Source organism: Schistocerca nitens, chromosome 3 (assembly GCF_023898315.1).
Source record: "Schistocerca nitens isolate TAMUIC-IGC-003100 chromosome 3, iqSchNite1.1, whole genome shotgun sequence".
Classification (NCBI taxonomy): Eukaryota; Metazoa; Arthropoda; class Insecta; order Orthoptera; family Acrididae; genus Schistocerca; species Schistocerca nitens.
The window spans coordinates 894674596-894696609 of NC_064616.1; the positions used below are offsets into that span (position 1 = coordinate 894674596).

At 43.8% G+C, this 22014-nt stretch overlaps 1 protein-coding gene and 1 pseudogene across 1 annotated transcript in view; both read right to left on the reverse strand.

Moving 5' to 3' along the window:
- Positions 1 to 22014, reverse strand: part of LOC126248952 (homeobox protein onecut) — a 618905-nt gene that overhangs the window by 549962 nt on the left and 46929 nt on the right. The gene's annotated exons all lie outside the window — the stretch shown is intronic.
- LOC126249852 (5S ribosomal RNA) lies at positions 15594 to 15711 on the reverse strand (annotated as a pseudogene).

Consider the following 22014-nt stretch of genomic DNA (forward strand, 5'->3'; position numbering starts at 1 on the left):
GGGACCCAGTCCATTCCACGCAAAGACAGCCTACACCATTATGGAGCCACTACCAGCTCGCTCATTGGCACTCTGGGTCATGGCTCGTGCGATCTGTGCCACAATCGAACAATTCCATCAGTTCTTAACAACTGAAATCGGGACTCATCTGACCAGGCACGGCTCCAATCGTCCAGGGTCCAACCGATTTGATCACGAGTCCAGGAGAGGCACTGCAGGCGATGTCGTACTGTTAGCAAAGGCACCCGCGTCTGTCGTCTGCTGCCATAGTCTGTTAATACCAAATTTCGCCTCACTGTCTAACGAATACGTTCGTCGTACGTCCCACGTTGATTTCGGTGGTTATTTCACACAGTGTTGCTTGTCTGTTACCACTGACAATTCTATGCAAATGTCGTTGCTCTGGGTCGTTAGTAAAGGACGTCGGCTATTGAATTGTCCGTGGTGAGAGGTGTACAAATCATGAATAACAAAGGATATCACTCATGTCTTGCAGGAGAGAAGGGACATTAGGGTTTAACATCCGGTCTACGTAACAAAAATGGTTCAAATGGCTCTGAGCACTATGGGACTTAACAGCTATGGTCATCAGTCCCCTAGAACTTAGAACTACTTAAACCTAACTAACCTAAGGACATCACACAACACCCAGCCATCACGAGGCAGAGAAAATCCCTGACCCCGCCGGGGATCGAACCCGGGAACCCGGGCGTGGGAAGCGAGAACGCTACCGCACGACCACGAATGCGGGCTCTACGTAACAGAAATGCAATGTACAGTATTAAATCTGTCGGCGACTGCGGAAACGATACGTAAAACGCTAAAGATTATTCGTCTATTCCATCCTGAAATACCTATCATTTTATAAGAAGGCTTTCGCGGGTTATCAACAGAATGTCTTCAAGTGTCTGCCGATTGATACCTTGAAACATTTTTGCCATACTCTCTCAGCAGTCAAACACACGTGACCACTTGCACTGCCATTCTCTGTAGACGCTCAATAGCTTCTATTGGTCAAAGTTGATATGAGCTGTTCATACTTTACCAAGATTCCTGCATACACTCTGCAAGTGTCTGATAACCAATCTTTTCGTTGGGAAAGCAGCAGTTTTCCGATAGTCTACCAGGGAATCGAAGCCACCGTTAGAGCGAGTTAGATGGCACAGGGGGTTTAGAGACTAAACTCGCGTTCCAACCATTTCATGTAGTTTTTCCGGGGTTTCCGTAAATGGATTAAGGCAAATTCTGAAATGATGTAGTTTTAAAGGGCATTATTGATTTATTTCCCTATTGTTGCTCAATCCGAACTTGTGACAACCTCTTGGTTGAGGGAAAAGTAAACCCGAAGCGCCGGCCGCTGTGCCCGAGCGGTTCTAGGCGCTTCAGTCCGGAACCGTGCTGCTGCTACGGTCGCAGGTTCGAATCCTGCTTCGGGCATGGATGTGTGTGATGTCCATAGGTTAGTTAGGTTTAAGTAGTTCTAAGTCTACGGGACTGATGACCTCAGATGTTAAGTCCCATAGTGCTCAGAGCCATTTGAACCATTTTTAAACCCTAAGCTAACTTTACTTCCACACAGTCCTTCTTTTTACCTGGAAATATGCTGTTTGATTGTTCCTCTACACATATGCACACGTTGTTACTCCCATGTATTTGTATGACATGACGGATACAAACTTTGTCTCATTAATAGTATAGTGTAAAGCTACAGTACCTTTATCTGTCGTGAATTTAATATCGTTACGATACCTACTTTAAGAGCTAGTTAACAGTCTTTTCTCGAAGTTCGGTCTTTTCTCTCAAGATATGAGAGAATATTATTACAACCTTTGTCACATAACTTATCCTCACCGCTAACTGCTTGACAGTGCAACTGATGCTGTCCGCTAGATCGTTAGTATATAAAATTAACATCAACGATCATGTCCCACTTTCATAGGGCGCGTCAGTAGTTACTTGTGTCTGAGGATACGTCTACGTTCAGTGTAACACTCTCCGCTCCCAGTGTCAAGAACTTCTCATTACGGTATATAACACGAAGGTACTTTGTTCAGCAAATGTCAGTGCAATATTGAAAGGAAAGTTTCCTAAATGTCTTTATGCCAGTGTAACTTCCTTAGAAATAAATGTGCATCCCTCACAACTGCAAGCAACATGATTTCGAGAAATCTTTCCAGCCCTATATGGCGTTCACTTTCTCACATATGATATTCGTGGAACCAGTCTCGTGCCTGACGCTGTACGTAGTTTTAATTGATCGTAATGGAGAACAATATGCACCCTACGTAGACGTCATTCGTTAATTATTTATATTCATACGTTTGTCTTTGCTATTATCTGGAGTAGTTTGCGGAAATGGCCGAAAAACTTAAACTGTGCCATCAAACAGTGATTAAAGCCATCAGCACGGATATTATCACTGCGCCCCATCGCTAACAGAAAGCACAGCTACACAACGCCCACCGCAAAGTTCGCCGGCCGCGGTGGTCTCGCGGTTCTAGGCGAGCAGTCCGGAACCGTGCGACTGCTACGGTCGCAGGTTCGAATCCTGCCTCGGGCATAGATGTGTGTGATGTCCTTAGGTTAGTTAGGTTTAAGTAGTTCTAAGTTCTAGGGGACTGATGACCACAGCAGTTGAGTCCCATAGTGCTCAGAGCCATTTGAACTATTTGAACCTCAAAGTTCATCCCATAAATTGCGCGAATATAGTCTCATTGGTCTTCTCTTTGTCTACCCAACTGCTCGACGTTACCGTGCATTGCAGCATTCATATCAAATGTGTGTGAAATCTTATGGGACTTAACTGCTAAGGTCATCAGTCCCTAAGCTTACACATTACTTAAACTAAATTATCCTAAGGACACACACACACCCATGCCCGAGGGAGGACTCGAACCTCCGCCGGGACCAGCCGCACAGTCCATTACTTCAGCGCCCTAGACCGCTAGGCTAATCCCGCGCGGCGGCATTCATATCCGATGAGTCGTTGCTCACTGTGGATCTGAAACCAATTTCTGTGGGCTGATTTCATCCTGCCATCATTACCTCGTTTCAGTCTGCCGAAGATGTAGGATGGTTTGAATTTAACTTCCTTAGGTATGGAAGTCATCAAAGACTCAGCGCTATAGTGACAGTTGGTGGGACTGCTTCGCTCGTCCGCCACGATCAACCACGTAAAGCGATTTCTTTTACGTTTGTGCGACAGTCTCTCTCTGTTGCCGCAGTTCTAATCAACTATGAATTTCAGTCAGCCTTTTGCAGTCTGCGGTTGAAATCTGGCAAGAGCGCTGCTGTCAAGGGTCTTCCCTCGTCGATGGGAGTACAGTCCGGATGGACTCGGATGAATGAGAATCAGCCCCGATGTCTTTCGTGGAACCATCTGGGATGTTTCCTGAAGTGATCATTAAAAGCCATGGAAAACTTCAATCAAAACAGCTGAACGGGGATTTGAACCGCGTTCGTCCACTATATGAGCCCAGTGTCGTAATAACCACGGGACGACTTTCCACATTTGTGAGCGCCACTTGTGCCATCTTTCGCCAAATCGTATAGACTCTGCCCTGCGTATTTCTGTGTTTTCACTCGTTCCGTATTGTCTTTCTCAGATGGGAAGGACTAAACAACTCAGAATTTTCCTAAACGGCGGTGGTAAACCATTAAAATTTTCATTCTGACTTGGTGGTTAAACTAATCGTTAAGCCACCCGGCAATTCCATCCGCGTTTGTCTAAGAAGTCATGCGTCACACTGCAGCAGCAATATGCTACAAAGCGATATTAGTTGGTGTTATTTATGATCGCTCCCATATCATGCGGACAGCGATCCTCTGGAAAAATTATCTTTTTCGTATGCAGTGAATTATTCAACAGTGAACAGCGAGATTCTGAATTTGGGTTACTGTTTGCCTAAGTCGTGAGCTTTCCGGTCACTTGGTTATCAGCGTAATGCGTCAAGACGTTCAGTGCGAGTGAGCACGCGAGGTTTTTTGTTGTTGAGTAATTCAAAATCACACCTCGAGTGACCACTGGCTGGATAAAGAGTACGCGCTCGACAGTCCCCCTCGCCGTGGGGCCGGCCGTTGGCGCACCTGGCCACGCACGCTGATACGAGACCAGCTGGCGTCGCCTGTGTGGACACGATAGCCCTCCGGCTCCACCGCGCAGTTAGTTTCCTGCCACGCAGCGCTGCGATACAGTGGAAAACAGAGTAAAACGTATTTTAGAACAAATGTCGGTTTGCATTCAATAGGACAGAACATTAAGGGTTTACCGTCCCCTCTACAATGCAGTCATAAAAAAAATAAAAAAAAGGCAGAGCACAAGAAATCCGTCGTGCAATCTCGTAGGAATGATTTAGGGAAATCAGGAAATGTAAATGAGGATAGCTGGACTAGAGCATTCGAACTGCCATCATGTGAATTACTACTGAGGCACATCCCTCCAATCATTCGGTAGAGGCAGATACATCTTCCTTGTGAGACATTTATTTGACCCATATACTTTAGTTTTTGGGTTTCGTTCAAGTATGACTTTAGAGTATACATGTCGCATGGTCACTGAAGTCCGGAAAAAAATTAGGTGACCTAATAGTACACAGTTCCCTTGACAGCCATTCACTGAGGTCATTGAAGGGTTTTGGGGTACATTTCTAAATAAAATTAATATTTTATGTTATTATAATCTATATTTGAAGTACACCGCTCACGAGTAAGTGTTTGTTTGTTGTACATGTTTTAGAATTCGCGCAAATTGACGAAGAGGCAAAGTTAATAAAAAAATTGCGTTTAGAGATAATATATATGGGGGAAACGTGCAAATAGCAATTGTTCTATTGGTGTTTGTTTTGTAACAAACAATTTCCAGACAATTTTTTTATTCGCTTATTTACCTTTTAGTTCAAATGGTTGACATGGCTCTGAGCACTATGGGACTTGAACATCTGAGGTCATCAGTCCCCTAGAACTTAGAACTATCTAAACCTAACTAACCTAAGGACATGACACACATCCATGACCGAGGCAGGATTCGAACCTGCGACGGTAGCGGTCGCGCGGTTACCTTTTAGTTCTCTTTTATATTAGTTCAGGTATCTTACGGTCAGAATGTGCAGACACTTAGGTTTTCATGACATCTTAAGACAATACATAGAAATTGAGGCAAGAAAAATATTCCCAGAGCGCTTTTTTGTAATATGATGACATACGATTAAGAAGATTGGACATTAAGAGAGAAGGAGAAGACATGTTTGGAGAGCTTTCAGAAGTGGTCGTGGGAGGAATAGAATGGAGAAGGAAGATTATAGCTTAACGTTCAGTCGACGACTGGGTAATTGCAGAAGGAGCTCATGGGAGGCTCTGGAAGGAAATCGGTCGTCTCAGCGTCCAAAAATCTATCCCGTTATATTGCTGAATCGATTTATCGAAATCACCAAAAACCTAAAGCAGGATGGGCGAACGGGAATCGAACTTATCCTCTCGGAAGCGGGTCTAGTGTCTTATCGACTGCGCCACCACGCTCGACTGGAGAAGAATGGAGGAAATTTAAGTGGCAGACGGAGTGACGAATAGCAAAATGTTCAAAAGCGTGAAGGAAACAAATAATCTCAAGAAGTGTATCACGAAGAGAAAAGCGAACTGAATCGGACTCGTTCTAAAGCAAAACTGTTTGCAAAACATACCACTGAAGGAAAAATAGGCGAGAAAAGAAGTAGAAGAAGGTATGCTGACAGTTTTGAGGTAAGGAATATTCTACCAGGAACTAAAAGAAAAGAAAAGTGATTGGCTAGAGGATTATTTGACTAATAGAACCCAGTATGTTATACTGAACGACGAATATTCAACAGAAGCGAAAGTAGCATCGGGTGTGCCTCAAGGGAGCATAATAAGACGTATAACGTTTTAAATATCGATTTTTCAGATAGGATTAGCAGCATGATGATGTAGTTGTGTACAGGAAAGTATCATCGTAGGACGATAGTAAGGAATTGCAGAAAGGTTTGGACAACATTTCCTCTTGGTGTAATGAGTGCCAACTCTCCTGAAATGTAGATAAACGTAAGATAATGCGTATAAGAAAGGTACAATAACTGACTACAAGCATAGTTGTTAACATCATATAAGTATTTAGGGATAAAGTTGAGAAGCAAAATGAAACGGGACGTCACGTCAAATTATTATTAGGAAATGAGGATGGAAGACTTGGGATTGTTGGAAGGATCGTGGAAAAGTGTGGCGTATCCATAAAGAAAATCCATACAAGCCGGTAATGTGAACGATTCTTGTTCCAGTCTTTCGAGTCCTTATCAAGGAGGCACGACAACAGACATAGAACGAATTCAGAGACGGTCGGTATAGCCCATATCAAAGTCTAACAGAAGTGCTCGGAGAATTTATATGGGAATCCTTGGAAGAAAGAGTATGAAGTTCTCGCGAATGTCTGTTGGCTAAATTTAGAGAATCTATATTCGGAAGATGGGTCTGCGACCATTATGCTCCCACCAACCTATATCTCGCGTAGCGATCGCGAAAATAAGAAAGAGAGGTTAGGGAGCGTACGGAGTCTTGTAGACAGTCATTCTTCCCTCACTCAAAACTCAAATGAAATAGGAAACGAAACTGATAATACGGGTGCTACGTGTACTCTGCTATGCACTTCACAGTGGCTTGCTGAGTATTTATGCATATGTTCACGTAAAATAGGACACTGTGAAGGACAAAGTTCAGCTAAAACAAATTTCTCACTGATTCTATATGATGATGGTGACATGATAGATTATAAATTAATCATAGTATAGTAGCCATCTTACTTAGACTGTAACAATAATAATAAGATCAAAAGTTGGAAAGAAGCATGCCGAAGACCTTCTGTAAGTATGTGGGGCGTTCAGTAAGTAATGCAACACATTTCTTTCCTTGGCCAGTTTCGGTTGAAAAAATGCGGAATTTGTTGTAGGACATCGTGGAATATTCCCGCTTTTGCCCCTGCGGTTTCATGAATTTCCGATATGTGTCGTCGCTATACGTAAACTTCAAAACGGTGTCTGTAACGGACGTGCGTTCCAAGCAGAGAGCTGTCATTGAATTTGCCTTGGCGGAAAACCAGAGCATCGCACATATTCATAAGCGCCAGCAAAATGTCTACGGAGACATGGCAGTGAACAAAAGCACGGTGAGTCATTCGGTGAGGCGTCTATCATCATTGCAACAAGGTCCCGCAAACCTGTCAGTTCAGCTTCACACAACTGTGACTCCCGGTGCTGGAACGTGCGGACACTCTCATTCGAGGTGATCGACGGATCACAAACACCTCGCTGCACAACTGGACGTCTCTGTTGGTAGTGCTGACACACTCGTTCACCAGTTGTGGTACTCAAATGTATGCCCGGGTTCCTCGCCACCTAACAGAAGACCGTAAAGAGCATCAAATGACTATCTGTGCGGAATTGCTTGTACGATACGAGGCTGATTGTAACAATTTTTCGTCGAGGCGATGAAAAATGAGTTCATCACTTCGAACCGGAAACAAAACGGCAATCCATGGAATGGCACCACACCCCCTTTTCTCCTAAGAAAAAGTTCAAAGCCGCACCCTCAGTCGCTGAAGTCATGGCGACGGTCTTCTGGGACTGTGAAGGGAGTAATCTGTTTGATGTCCTCCCACATGGTGCAGCGATCAACTCTGAAGTGTATTGCGCTACACGCAGTAAATGAAAGAAACGACTTCAGCGTGTTTGTCGCAACAAAAAAGCAAACGAACTTCTCCTTATAGATGGCAACGTGAGGGCTCACACAAGTCTGGGCAGCCAAAAGGAGCTCATAAAACTTCACAGGACTATTCTTCCTCATCCACCCTACGGCCTGGATCACGCAGCTTCCGACTTCGATCTGTATGCCCAATGAAGGATGGACTTCGCAGGAAGCAGTACGTGCATGTTGGGGATGTTACTGGTGCAGCAAGACGTTAGCTGCGATATCGACCAGTAGAGTGGTACCGTGCTGGCATACAGGTCCTCACAGTAAGATGGCGTAAGGCCGTCGCACTTAAACGGAGATTATGCTGAAATGTAGCATTTTGCAGCCAAAAGAGCGGGGAAAAATATGGTGTACTGGAATCCTGAATGAAACCAACCCGATTTCAGGAAAAAATTGTGTTGTGTTAGTTATTGAACACCCCTCGTATATTGGCACTGGACGTAATAGCACGTATGGTGTGAGTGGGAAGTAAAGGGATGGATGTAATTCTGAATAGGAGAAAATGTGCAATCTGATGTTAAGGGGCAATTTATTCTAATCTTGAGTGCTTGCAACACGAAAGAACTTGGCTTGAACACTTCCGGTATGAAGTGGGACTGGAATTAATTTATAACGTAAGAAGCTGGTGTCTCGTGAAAGTTTTGATGTAGTATGTTTGATCTGAGTACAGATACGAATATTTGGGGTTTCTATTATCACGAGTCAATAGTATAGTTCCTTGTAAGAAGATATATAATGATCATACACTGCTTTGTCGGTGAAAGATTTTACACAGGAATTCAAGTCGAGGATAAGGGAGTTCTCACTGTGTAGCCCTTGTTGGGCAGCCTCGTCAACTGAAATTATTTGGGAGGCCACAGTGTCATTGTGCATAACAGTGGCCACCAAATGTTAACCATTTTAAAAAATTTACTAAATCTGCGGGGGGAACAGTGTCACACGTCTGACAGCGTCAGTAATTAGTGTCTAATGATTGTTAGCCCGCGTTACTGCATTATTAACGTATTCGTGGACGGATGGCAGGATATGCAGGAAAACTTGGAAAAATTTCTGCTTAACGTAAGGAACGGCAGCTCGTTTAAATGTCGATAAATGTAGGATAGTGCCTCTGTGAAAGAGAAAAATCCCTGTAGTATATGATTATAAGATTAGTGGGGAACATTTTAAGCACGTCACATCGTATAAATATTAACGAATACTGATAACCGATATGAAAGAGCACTATCATCTAAAATCAGTATTAGGGAAGGGGAAGGGAAGACTTCAATTTGTTGCAAGGGTGTAATGTAAAATGTAATGCGTCTGTGATGAAAACTGTCTACAAGACGCATGTGCGACTCCCTACGTGTAATTTTCCCAGTGTTTAGCGCTCTTATCAAGTAAGCACGACAACAGACATCGAAAGAATTCAGAGACGCGCTGTTAGGACTGTAACGGCTAATACATGTATAAAATCTTTTCTGCGTTTACACCGATTTGACACTGTATGAACGCCGAGAAAAGTTTGTATAAGAATGCTTCTTCGAAAAGTTCCAATCTCAGGTCGATATACACCAGAGAAAGTGTAGTAGAAATTGTCGGGGAACTTAAATGGGAATCCTTGAGAGAAATAAAAGACTAATTAGTTCTCGCGAAATTCTGTAGGATAAATTTATAGAATAGTATTCGAAGAAGGGAAATTCTGTAGGATAAATTTATAGAATAATATTCGAAGTAGACTGTGTGACCATCGTGTGTCTCGTATAGAGATCATGAGAGTATCATAACAGCCGGCCGAAGTGGCCATGCGGTTAAAGGCGCTGCAGTCTGGAACCGCAAGACCGCTACGGTCGCAGGTTCGAATCCTGCCTCGGGCATGGATGTTTGTGATGTCCTTAGGTTAGTTAGGTTTAACTAGTTCTAAGTTCTAGGGGACTAATGACCTCAGCAGTTGAGTCCCATAGTGCTCAGAGCCATTTGAACCATTTGAAGTATCATAACAGAGATTAGGATACGACAGAATCGTATAGATAGTCATTTTCTTCTCGCTCAATACGCGAGTGGAGTACGACAGAAAACTGATAATATGGATACGTACAGCTATCGAAACTTGTGCGTTTTCCAACCTTAAAATATGAAATTATTATACAATGAACAGACGGTAAAATGGAATAACATGATCAGATTAAATAGTGTAATATTATATTAGAACGAGCATCATTATCATCTGGATCTTTAGCACAGTAATATTACAAGAATGCACGCCTTACTGGTTCTCCCTAATTGCCTGTAACAAAATCAATTCAAACTAAGTGCTTTGAGATGCGAAACGAAAGCTGCCTTGCATGATCGCTTGGTGTGGAACAGGATAGGTGTCTCTCGCCTATCGGCTTCGATTGAGCTTCTTATAGCACTGACACGAAGTGCCCCAGGATACAGTTATAGAGGGGGTGAGAGTTACACTATTTGCGGCGGCCTTCGTAAATGTCAGACAGTCGTACGCAGTCTAATCAAAAGATTAGGGAAGGTGCAGCTCATATGTTAACCGTATCCAATACCAAAGTGGGCAGCTGGCATATTACACACACTCTCGCGGTGAATCAGATGTACAATTTCAACAATACGGACAGTTAATTCCGAAGGAGCGCAAAGTACTTCTCGGCGTCCATGTCGGGCTGCACGAAACTGTGTCTTCGTTCGCGTCCTGCAGCTGAAGCGAGTTCAGGGAAAGGGCATAGCTTGTGTGGTATGCGTACTCGGTGCGAGTGCCGGAGTACGAGGTGTGCGGTTGTGGGCAGGATGCAGGGTAGGCGCCCCCATGACGCTGCCAACATCTGCCGGAAGCGAAACGCGAGCCCGGCGCGACACACTCCAACGCGCTTCCCCAGGGCCCGCGGCGAGCACGCGACCACAGCTGGCTGCGGAGTGCGGCTACCCCAGCCCAGTCACGCATTCTCACTTCGCCTAATTCAAACGGCGCGCCACCGCTAGTAACGATACCACACAGGCTTGAGCCAATCCAATACGCGGATGCAGCTCACACGTCTTCACAGTCACCTGCCGAAGGGTTCATTCAGTATTGACACACTGTACTACTTTCCCCGCTGCTGTGATCCGATCAGTACGACAATCTGATCTGTGTACACTTCTATTTTTCTTCTTTCACAATAGTGTATTGTGATCAGAACCTCGACACTTGCCACAGCCTGTTTAGGCGATTTCCGCCCTCAACTGGGCGAGCGATGCGCAGGGTGAGAAGTTTTATTGAATATACACTGCCTTATTCAGCATTTACATAATTTTCTTCTTAATATAATCGCTAGCTAATGTCAACTATCTGACATCTGCTCTGTTCCACAGACTCTCTCTCTCTCTCTCTCTCTCTCTCTCTCTCCCACACACACACACACACACACACACACACACACACACACACAGAGCTAACATTCTATAACTTCGATGACAATCACGGTTTCTTCTTATCGGTATGATGATCACACTTCTCCTCTCGTTTGTGCAACACTTGTGAACAGCTGAGTCCAGTTTTGTTCCTGTTATATTTAAGAATAGAAATATTACTTTTAAATTATGTCTGATTCTTAAAAAGAAAATCTGTACGATATTTAATACATTTTGATACTATTGTCTCTACATGTAGCCTTTTAAGCAGTTTCCCACACGATATTCGGGAATGCACGCGACGCATCACCCTCCAACGTTTCTTCTACCTTTGAGTAACAGCAGTAGCGTACATTTTTAGTATATGTGGTGTCAACAATGTCATGCGAGACGGGAATACCTTAGCTGGCGAGGAAGGTGATTCGTGACTTGCTAATATAATCATCCTCTCATTCACCGAGAGATTTAACGGAATTAAGCACTACCTAGTCCACAACACTTGCCCTCCACTTGGAATCAAATCCTTACTGATCACGATTCTACCCGATTAGACATGTGCCTGCCCGTTCGTTCTCGTCATTGTGCCCTTACCGCTCATATTGTACGACTATGTTAACATCGATCTGCCTACCTCAGGTATGATTGCAGACACACTTACGAATACTCAATAGTTAACAAACCCATGTCGAAGTCACCCTTCGTTTCCACTACCTCATTTTTTCTGACAGCAATATCAACTATCTAGTTTTCGAATTGAACTTTAATAAGATCGATTTTTAAGTACTTACTTTACGGCAATCACGATGGATAGAATCGCGAATTAGTAATAACTATCCATGATTTCTTATTCTATGGGAATCAGTAATCCAACAGCACCTTTTAATGGCTAATTTTTAATAGTGTAGAATCTGAAATTTCTACACAGATCTAGAAATTTGACGTAGTGGAAGTATTCTTAACATTTACTTTATTCACTAGTTGGGTTAACCACCGCCAAGAATACGAAATTTCCATTATATTTCGAGTTTTTCTTTGCTTCAGTTAAGTTTCGTTAGCTTCCTGGACTACAGATGTAGGTATAGTATTAAATCACTATTGATGCACCTTTCTTGAGCTTTTATACTACCGAGAACTGTTGTCAGATAAACTGCAACACTAAATGGGAACGCAAAATGAATTATTTATTTCGAAATATCTGTAGTCTAACGCAATTGGATGAACTATTAAATGAAGTTCATAAATAACTATTCGAATGACAGTTAGGATACAACTCATATTCGTCGTCCGCTGATCTCAGGGCAACGCACACAATTCAAACTCTTCAAGGCATGCCGACTCATCTGACTCTTGTAAAAATCTATTGTCTCGCGGTTCTAGGCGCGCAGTCCGGAACCGTGCGACTGCTACGGTCGCAGGTTCGAATCCTGCCTCGGGCATGGATGTGTGTGATGTCCTTAGGTTAGTTAGGTTTAAGTAGTTCTAAGTTCTAGGGGACTGATGACCACAGCAGTTGAGTCCCATAGTGCTCAGAGCCATTTGAACCATTTTTTTTTAAAATCTATTAGTCAGTTTCAAAACAGCTCTGAAACATTCAACATAAAGGGACGAGTTGCCAAAGGGTGGTAGAGAAAATTTATATCAAAGCTATTATTTATTAGTCATAAAGAAGTCTGTTTCGTTGGCTTAAATAGTTCGGAAAATTTATAGACGCAGGAAAGGTAAAAGTCTTTCATATTACGAGCGAAATGGTTCAAATGGCTCTGAGCACTATGGGACTTAACTACTGAGGTCATCAGTCCCCTAGAACTTAGAACTACTTAAACCTAACTAACCTAAGGACTGCACACACATCCATGCCCGAGGCAGGATTCGAACCTGCGACCGTAGCGGTCGCGCTGTTCCAGCCTGTAGCGCCTAGAACCGCTCGGCCACTCCGGCCGGCATAAAGAGCGAAATGAATAAAATACGGTAAGTATGAAATTTGACTCCTGGGAGCTAATGGATGGAACGTAATATGGGTTTTAATAAGTGGATCCTAGTAGATAGTTGGGTTTCTAATTGTTGGCACAACCTGTGCCTTATATATAGGAAAATCATTCTGCGGAAAGCGTGTTTCTAGAATTGGGCAATGAACTGAGTTGAGCAATTTTGACGAAGACCGAATGCGACGATGAAGCGGCTGTGAACGAGCATTGTGGAAACAGAGAAACTCGTTGGATTTTTATGTGGAAGCCCTATTAGAATTTATTGAAAGTTCTGTACAAGCACGATTGGAGCTCTTATGTCATTCATCGAGAAAATACTGTAATACTGGAGACGACAAAGTGTTCCAACATTAACTGTCCACCTGGTACTGTTACGACTCCGCAAAACCAGAACAGTACATGTTTCATTGTTAAAGCATCTACTGCAGAGCTTACAGGGACACTACAGCTGCCGACCAGAAAATGGAAACGAGATGCGTGGTGAAATGAGTCAAGCTTCCAGTTACACCAAATTAGTATGCTATCATCCAAGAGGAGCTAAGTGGGCGCTAAATCCATGGGTCTTGCCGTAGGACGAAGTGTTGTGGTGCGGGGGCTTGGTTAATACCAATACTGACCATTGTCCCTTAAGAGATGATGTTTCACTCTAGGAATATGGTACTCTGCAGTAGGACAGTTGTACCATGATGTTACAGTGATCTGATGTGCGTTGTGCTAGTTTCTAGTTGATGTACTAGACAAAAATTGTACTCATTATCGACGAAGGCCAACTTACAGCTCACTGCATCGTAATATACGGGAACTTCATGTTTTATGCGGTGACGTCTTCTCCTTCCGAAGTGCAAATTACTTGTACAACCCATGCAGGCAAAGGCAGCCCAGCACGATGTAGGCTGTGCGGTCACACCACTAAGGCTTATGAGTGAACTGTGTTAGTAGGAGAGGTAGCGTAACTGGAAATGCCAGTTTACACGGAACACGCGATGACCTCGGCTCGTGAATCACCAGTGGCCATCCCTCGAGCTCGTCAACTGCGCTCTAACTCCACAAGGGGCAGCGACACGTCAGAAAGTTTCAGAATCACAGCTGTTCTCAGAACGTGGCATTCACATTAATCCCGCCTAACTGCTAAACAACTGTGACTCTGAAACTTCGTACAAGCAGTTAACGGCTGCTTACAACAAAGGTCACTTCGTAAATGAACTGCTACATATACAGGGGTGATCAGAAAGAGCCTGAAAAAGAAAAGGGTGTTGCAGGGGAGAATGTGCTGAGAAATAATTGATAAGAAAAAAAAATCGATACGTTGCGCCGTTTCCGAGTTATTTGGCACTGGAATCAGCCAATCAGGTCTTCGGACACAAATTTAAGAACTTTCTCGCGCTAAATGCGGTAATGCAGAGACATCTGTGGGTCCGTGAGTTACCACTTATTCAATTGCTCATTACCAATTAATATGTGCCTTTTTGGGGAGTGATAAGTTTAAGTTAGAAAACCAAACAAAGAATACGTTTGGCGACACTGTCTCTGGCAGGCTACCTGAATTTGCTCGCGACGACGTGACTGGCTAACTTCAAAGCTGATTAAATCGTAAACGACACAATGTATTTTTCTGTTATCAATTATTTCGTAGCTCAGCCTATCCTGCAACACCCTTACAAGCTTTTCAGGCTGTTTTTCACCATCCTGTATATATCTGTGTATTTACACCAAGAGTACTGAAATTTGTTGAGTGTTGTTCCTCATAATTTTGATACAAATTATTGCAATATTTTACTGTTTCTCTCTGTCGAGCCTACATTCGCAGCCTGCGAAGAAAATACTGCGATAGCGAGTGCAAAAAGAGGAAACGAAATAATTTAAAATTTATACTTACCTGTATTACAGCAGAATTGGTTGATATCAGAAAATGTCTTACGAAATTCACAAAATTGCACGCTTTCTAGTTTTACATGACGCCTATTCGGCAGAACGCGGCATTCTTCAGGTACCCACACGTAAATGAGTTATTTTGTGATACACACTGTTTTAAGCGCGATTTGTTTGTTGGGTATTCCAGTCAGTTTGGATTACGAAATACTGTCATGCATGATCAAAATAAGGTAGCATTAATTTATTTGGATGAACAAGGACCTGGCGTGCTTTTTGTCTTACGGGGTAAACTCTCACGAGTTGTGGAGGAACAGAATACTTTCCCGAACACCAAGTGAAAATATCACCCTGTACTTCTCCATTACAGAGATGTTTAGAGGAGCTCCAACTCACCAAAGTAACACTCCGTCCGAACAGGTCACGGAAGACCCAACGGTACTAACCGACTGCCGAGTCATCATCAGCCTCGAAGCGTCACTGGATGTGGATATGGAGGGCCGTCAGGTCATCACACGGCTCTGCCGGCCGTTGCGTTTTCGTGACCGGAACCGCTACTTCTCAGTCAAGCAGCTCCTCAATTTGCTTCACAAGGGCTGAGTGCACCCCGCTTGCCAACAGCGCTCGGCAGTCCGAATGGTCACCCATCCAAGTGCTAGCTCAGCCCGACAGCGCTTAACTTCGGTGATGCGACGGGAACCGGTGTTACCACTGCGGCAAGGCCGTTGGCGCTAAAAACCTATATTCGTATAAAATAATTTAATGAAATCAAGGAAACTCCAAAGGAGGATGGCAGGGCGTGTATTTGAACCTCTCTCCTCTCGCAAACGTTTCTTGGGCCTCAACCATTGCACGATTTTTCTCGGAACATGAAGATGGGTGGGATGAAGAGGAGGAAAATGTTACTTTAGAACAGAGACTGAATCTTGCTCCTCCTCAATACAAGATTAGCAACCACTGATGACAGTAAACTGGGCGAAATGAGCGATTCGTGGCTCTTGTGATAATTTGCGGATGCAAACATGCGTGGGCTGAGCCAATGGTTAATGTTTGTCCCTCCTTCTTCATTATCAGTGTCCATGACTGGGTGTTGTGTGTCTTTCATCATCATTTCATCCTCATTCACTCGCAAGTCGCCGTAGTGGCGTTAAAGAACTTGTGGAGCGACGACCGAACCGCGCGGCGAGGGGTCTCCCGGCCACCAATGCCATACGCTCATTATTTATTCATTATCAGTCGGTGCACGTTCAGCGTTGCAGTGGAAATTAAAAGGCCAACACGACTGACAAGTTTTCCTGTAAAGACGTTTTATGAGACATGGCTGGTTTATCCATGGTACTGCTTCTTTATTCAATATAACGACCCAAAATGACGATTTTCACTAGGATCTAGATCCAATGCCATAGTTTTATGCCGTTACTTACTGTTCATTCTGTGAATGACCACTGTGAAAATACTTAAAGCTTTTAAAATAAAGCAAACCTTATTAACATCATACATTTTTATTCTTCATGTCCGCGTATTTACTTCTCAACACAGTGACCCTGACGACGAACACATTTCCGTCAACGGAGACCAGTTTGTTGATACCGTTACTTTAGAATGTTTGAATTTATTGACGGAGCCACAACCTTACCTTTGCTTGCACCGCTTCATCACTATCAAAGTGATGTCCTCGAAAGTGTTCTTCAAGTTTTGATAACAGATGGAAATCTGAAGCAGCCAAGTTGGAACTCTATGGAGGATAATCGATGACAGTGAACCCAAGGTGTCGGATTGTTGCAGATGTCGCAGCGCTCGTGTGTGGTCCGCCACAGTCAAGCTGAAGGAGAGGGTACTCCACGTATGGACGAACTCTTCGAATTCGAAACTCGATTACACCACGCTGTTTCTCACGGGCCGAGATAGTAAGCCGACGACCCACACATTATAATTTAGTATCAAATATTTTATTTGAGTACGTGTACGATCTTAGGTACCTCCCTTTCAAAAAAATGTAGCGGAAGTATGATTGATCACTTTGAATGATGAATTCACGTAGAGTGTATCTCAGGTACACCTCTGAGGCTGTCTCGAGTCTAAGACTGTTAACTGATCCTGTTCTTCGGGAATTGTTAATACCACATTATTCTGGATGAGTCTCAGAGGACTTGGGGAAAAAAACTGAACCAGTAGCAAAATGAAGCTGTGAGAATATCCGCCAAGCACGTTCGTGTAGCTCGGTAAACAATTTATGCACGAAGCATGTATATGAGTTTTAAGTTGTCACTCATCTTATGTCAATAGGGCTGGTCGTTTACCTCCAGGTTTATCTAATCTGCGCTAGTGCATATCGAAGTCACCAGTCACAGGGACGTGCTGTTTTAGTTGCCGCCTAGTCTACAGTGGAATCTAGACTTTCAGCATAAGTGTTGTAAGGATCCGGGAAAACATGAACTGCTATTTTCAGAAACTGAAGATGTAGCTCAAACACTGTTTATCAAATGCACAAAGCGATATAAAGCAACTCCATCTTCCGTGTGGTCCACTGTCGATGTGTGATAGCAATCCAGTAATAAGAAGTTTTCCTCCTCCGCCCTCTTCCAGGAAATCTCATTCGATTTTATCTTCTAACGGGATAGTTAAATGTCGTCGGGGCCTTCACGTCCCATATCGGAAAACGCCGGTACTGTGCTCTTAAATTGCCCAGCGAATCTGAAGAGAAGCCGCGATGAGATCGGGAGTCGGCGCTCGCACAGATAAGACGTCCCTCTGCGGGCAGCGTCGCCGTCTTCACGCGTGTGTACACGCTTTCACCGCCCGACGTCACGTCCACGTCAGAATCATTAGAGCATTATCGGATATTAACTGATGTTTGTGGGAAGTTTCTGTTGCCGTCTCACTAACCACTTAAAAGTGTGACCATCTCAGAAGCGATATGGTACTGCACAGAACGCGTATCTGACAATTGAGCATTTTGCTAATAACTAGTTAGGCGCTTTAACAAAAATGGCTCTGAGCACTATAGGACTTAACATCTATGGTCATCAGTCCCCTAGAACTTAGAACTACTTAAACCTAACTAACCTAAGGACATCACACAACACCCAGTCATCACGAGGCGCTTTAACAATTTCGTCAACACGGATACTTAGAAGAAGCAAGCAATATCCATAGAACGACGAGAGAAGAGAAAATGTACAAGGTTTAGTAACAAATAGCGTTGATGCTATCTTCATGACGTAACGCCAGAGTAGGAAGCCTGTGTCGACAAATGTTAAAGAGCAACATGAAAGAAGAGCTACGCAACAACACCAGGAACAGCGGCCGTCAATGCAGTTCCTTGCTGGGTTAGACGAGAGGTCTGTTTATTCTTTCACACAAAGAATAGCACCGCAGTGCTGTCAGAAAAACAAGAATGCCTGCACTAGACAGAATTCAACTGACAGTGTCAAAGAATGAAAGCGTCTTCAGTACGCCTTATTTATCGACCTACTGCTCCAAGTATACCTAGTTTCTGAAACTCATCACTCCTTCAGTGCACATGTGATGGTTTTTTTTATCCCTACGAGTACTTTTCAGCGTTATCTGCAATCAGTAACAAACAAACTAATTCAGCATACGGAAATTTTCATCTAGGGCGATCATACGTTCAATGGTGCAGTTGTCATGACCTGTATCGTGTAGACTAAACAATAAATCATTACATCACTGATGCCACCAGATGACAGCATGGTCATGCCAGATACTCAACACAGCGAATAAACATCATGTATGTTTCTCAAGCTCCTCGCACAGTTGTACCAACACTTGGCGAGGACAAATGTAGGGTCTGCTTGAAACTAACCGATCAAATCGTGCACCGGACAGAGATCTCTAGCGTTCCCTAGAAAAGAATATTCGTATAATGTGCCAAACTTACACGACCTATCACTTCCACAAGGCACAAAATCGTTAGACATAATATTTTATGCGCTGGTCAGCGTATAACGTTGGAACTGCCTTCGGTGGCGTTAACAACCCGTCTGGGTGTCGCTCATTTCTACACTCAGGCAAGGTGAAGTACATTTAATATACCCTTAAAATGTTGCGACAAACTTCGAGGCGTTGTAGAGTTGGTGTTGAGGAACAAATCGAGGGTAGGAACCTGTGTCCGGAAACGTCATCCAAGTACTCTATAGAGTGTCCAAGTTGTAAGCGCCGGCGCCTGTCACTAGGCCACCCCTACGGCAGCAAATGTGACTTTGTACACGAACGGACTGTAAGCGGAAAGTCTCGCAATGTTGTTTGTTATTCAGTGATTGCGACTGGTTGCCACTGGAGAAGTTGGAGCTAGCTGTTCCACAGAAAGGCCTTGTCTCCTATGAATGCGATGCTCTGTTGCCTCGATGGATGACAGTTTCGGACACGGGTTTCCATCTGCAGTTTATTTAGGAGATTTTGGAGCAGGGGTGTCCGACCCGCCGACTGCGGACCGCGTACTTCCCAAAGCAAGTATCAGTGAGGCCCAAGAAGTGAGCATCTATCACACGACTGGTAAACAAAGTAAGTTCCATAAAATTTATAAACTCAATATTTTCAATCTGAAACTCCCGCCACCCGATACTGTTGTCTCATGCACATTTTTTTCTTTTTGCTCAGCGGTCGTTCATTGTTATTAGTGTTATGCATATTATGTGCAGCCCAAAAATACTCATTTTCTTTCAGTGTGGCCCAGGTAAGATAAAACATTGGCCTCTCCTGTGTTAGAGGTTTCCAGGAGAAAAATAAACTGCATAACCTGAGGGTAGAAACCTGTGTCCGAAACCTTCATCCGCTGAGGCTCCAGAGCATCGCCTTTGTATGCAGCGGCTAGCTACAACTTCACAGGCGATCGTGGCAGTCAGTCGCAGTCACTGAATAACAAACAACATGGCGAGACGTTCCGCCTAAAGACCGTCCGCAAAAAAATTCACGTTTGATGCCGAAGGGATGGACTAGTTGTAGGCGCCGGTGCATGTAACTTCGGCGCTATGCAGCGTCGTTGGATGACGATTCCGGACATGGGTTCCTGTCCTCGATTTGTTTTTCAGGACACCCTCTACAATCCGTCGAATTTTGCTGCAACATTCCTGGGACGCCCTATATAGGCTGCGGAGTCCTCATGCGTGGGGGCTAGTCAATATATAGAATTTCTGGTGTGTATACAGCAGTGTGCCACGTGCTACTAGAATACTTTCCATTTGATCATTATTTTACGCGACAACGAGAAAGACATGAAGCATATCTTACGTTCGAATGCGAACTCCCGACATGTACCTAATACAGAAACTCAAAAGGAATGCAAGTTTAAATAAGCATGTATTACGCATTTACCATTATACAACATCTTATAACAATCTCTACCTCACTTTAGTTTAGCTTTCATGAATATTCTTTACTAATGTTCTTCCATTTTCTGGATTTAACAATTTATTTATTGTTGCATCGATGCTAATACAGGGTGTATACACGGGCAAGGAAAAAAAAATCCCGGGTTTTTCCCGGATTTTCCGGTTGAAATTACACTTGCTCCCGCGTGAAAATACACTTTTTCCGTCTTAAGTGACAGTACACTTTTCCTCGGCACTGTAAAACTTATCAATCCTTTGAACGTTTATGGTTTTATACACCGACGTAGAATTTCCCGACACTTCAGAAATCGAAACTCAGGTGAAAAAAAAAACACTTTTTGGGAAGATCTTTGATGTGCAGCAACATGTACGCTGCATATTTTCGCGTTACGAAGGTATAAATTCGAATTCCTCCAAACACCGCTTGTTACTTTTCCGAAGGATAGAAATCGAGATTGCGCCGCCCTTATGTAAGCCAGTCACCGCTCATGTCACGTGATCTCGCCAGCTGATGACAGAACAGGACACAAGATGTAGTCACCCAATAGCAAGATCACTCTTAAGTAGCGCGATTACACAAATAAGAAAATTTAATGGTTTAAATTAATATACATAGTGTTGCTACGAGAAAAACAAAGCTTTCACATATAATATTGGTCTCGAAGATAAATAAGCTGCAAGAGAAGCTAAGCTTCCACATATAATGTTGATCTTTTTTTCGCGTGTTACACTTTAAGATACATCTCACAAATGTGCCAGTAAAATTTTTAATAACGACGTAAATGTCTGATCTTCTACCATGCAAGGACAACAGAGTGTCTCCCATAGCATAATACAGCTCCCACCAGCCTCCGTCCGTGGCGCGCTGCACGTTTCGAGGCGCCGCTCACCTCAATGACTGCGTTTGTGGAGTCGACCGTAGACCCAGTGTAGCAAAAATGTGATTCACCCGAAGAGCCGATACGTTTCCGTAGAGCAACCGTCGAATCCCGATGGTCCTGTACCCGCTGCAATCGTAATTGACGATGTCGTTGCGTCAACATGTGGACACGTAAGGGTGGTCTGCTGCGGACTTCCATGTGCAAGAATGTACGATGAACGGTGTGCTCCGAAACACTTGTGCATGCATCAACATTGTCCTCTTTCGGAAGAGATACCACAGATCACCATCTATGCCAATTTCCGGAGCAGACAAGTCTCCAAACCCCACTTTCTGTGAGGAGTCGTGGACGTCCAACCATTTAGCGCCTCGTGGTAGTTTCATCGACCTTCTATCTCTTTCCGGAGATGCTTACGAGAGTAGCACGTGAACATTCGACTAGCTTCGCCGTTTTCGAGATACGCGTTCACAGGCTGTGCGTAACAATAATCTGTCAAAGTCGCTTATCTCAATGGATTTCCCTATTGGCAACCCATATCTTCGCTAAGGTGATCCTTCGTCTATGTCTGCTTCGCTTACGTGCTTCTCTTACCACGTCACGTGCGCGCAACGCCACCAGGCTGCATCCGACGTTGCGGTGGATGTTTTGGCTTAGGGTACAACTGGTACCTCACAGTGAGAGAGTGAAATGGCGTGGCAACTGGAAACCTACGCAGGGGAGTACCATCCTTGTGGGCAAAATGTCTACATTGCCCACCTATTCGCGGGCGGGGGAAGAGGGAACGATTTTTCAACGATGATT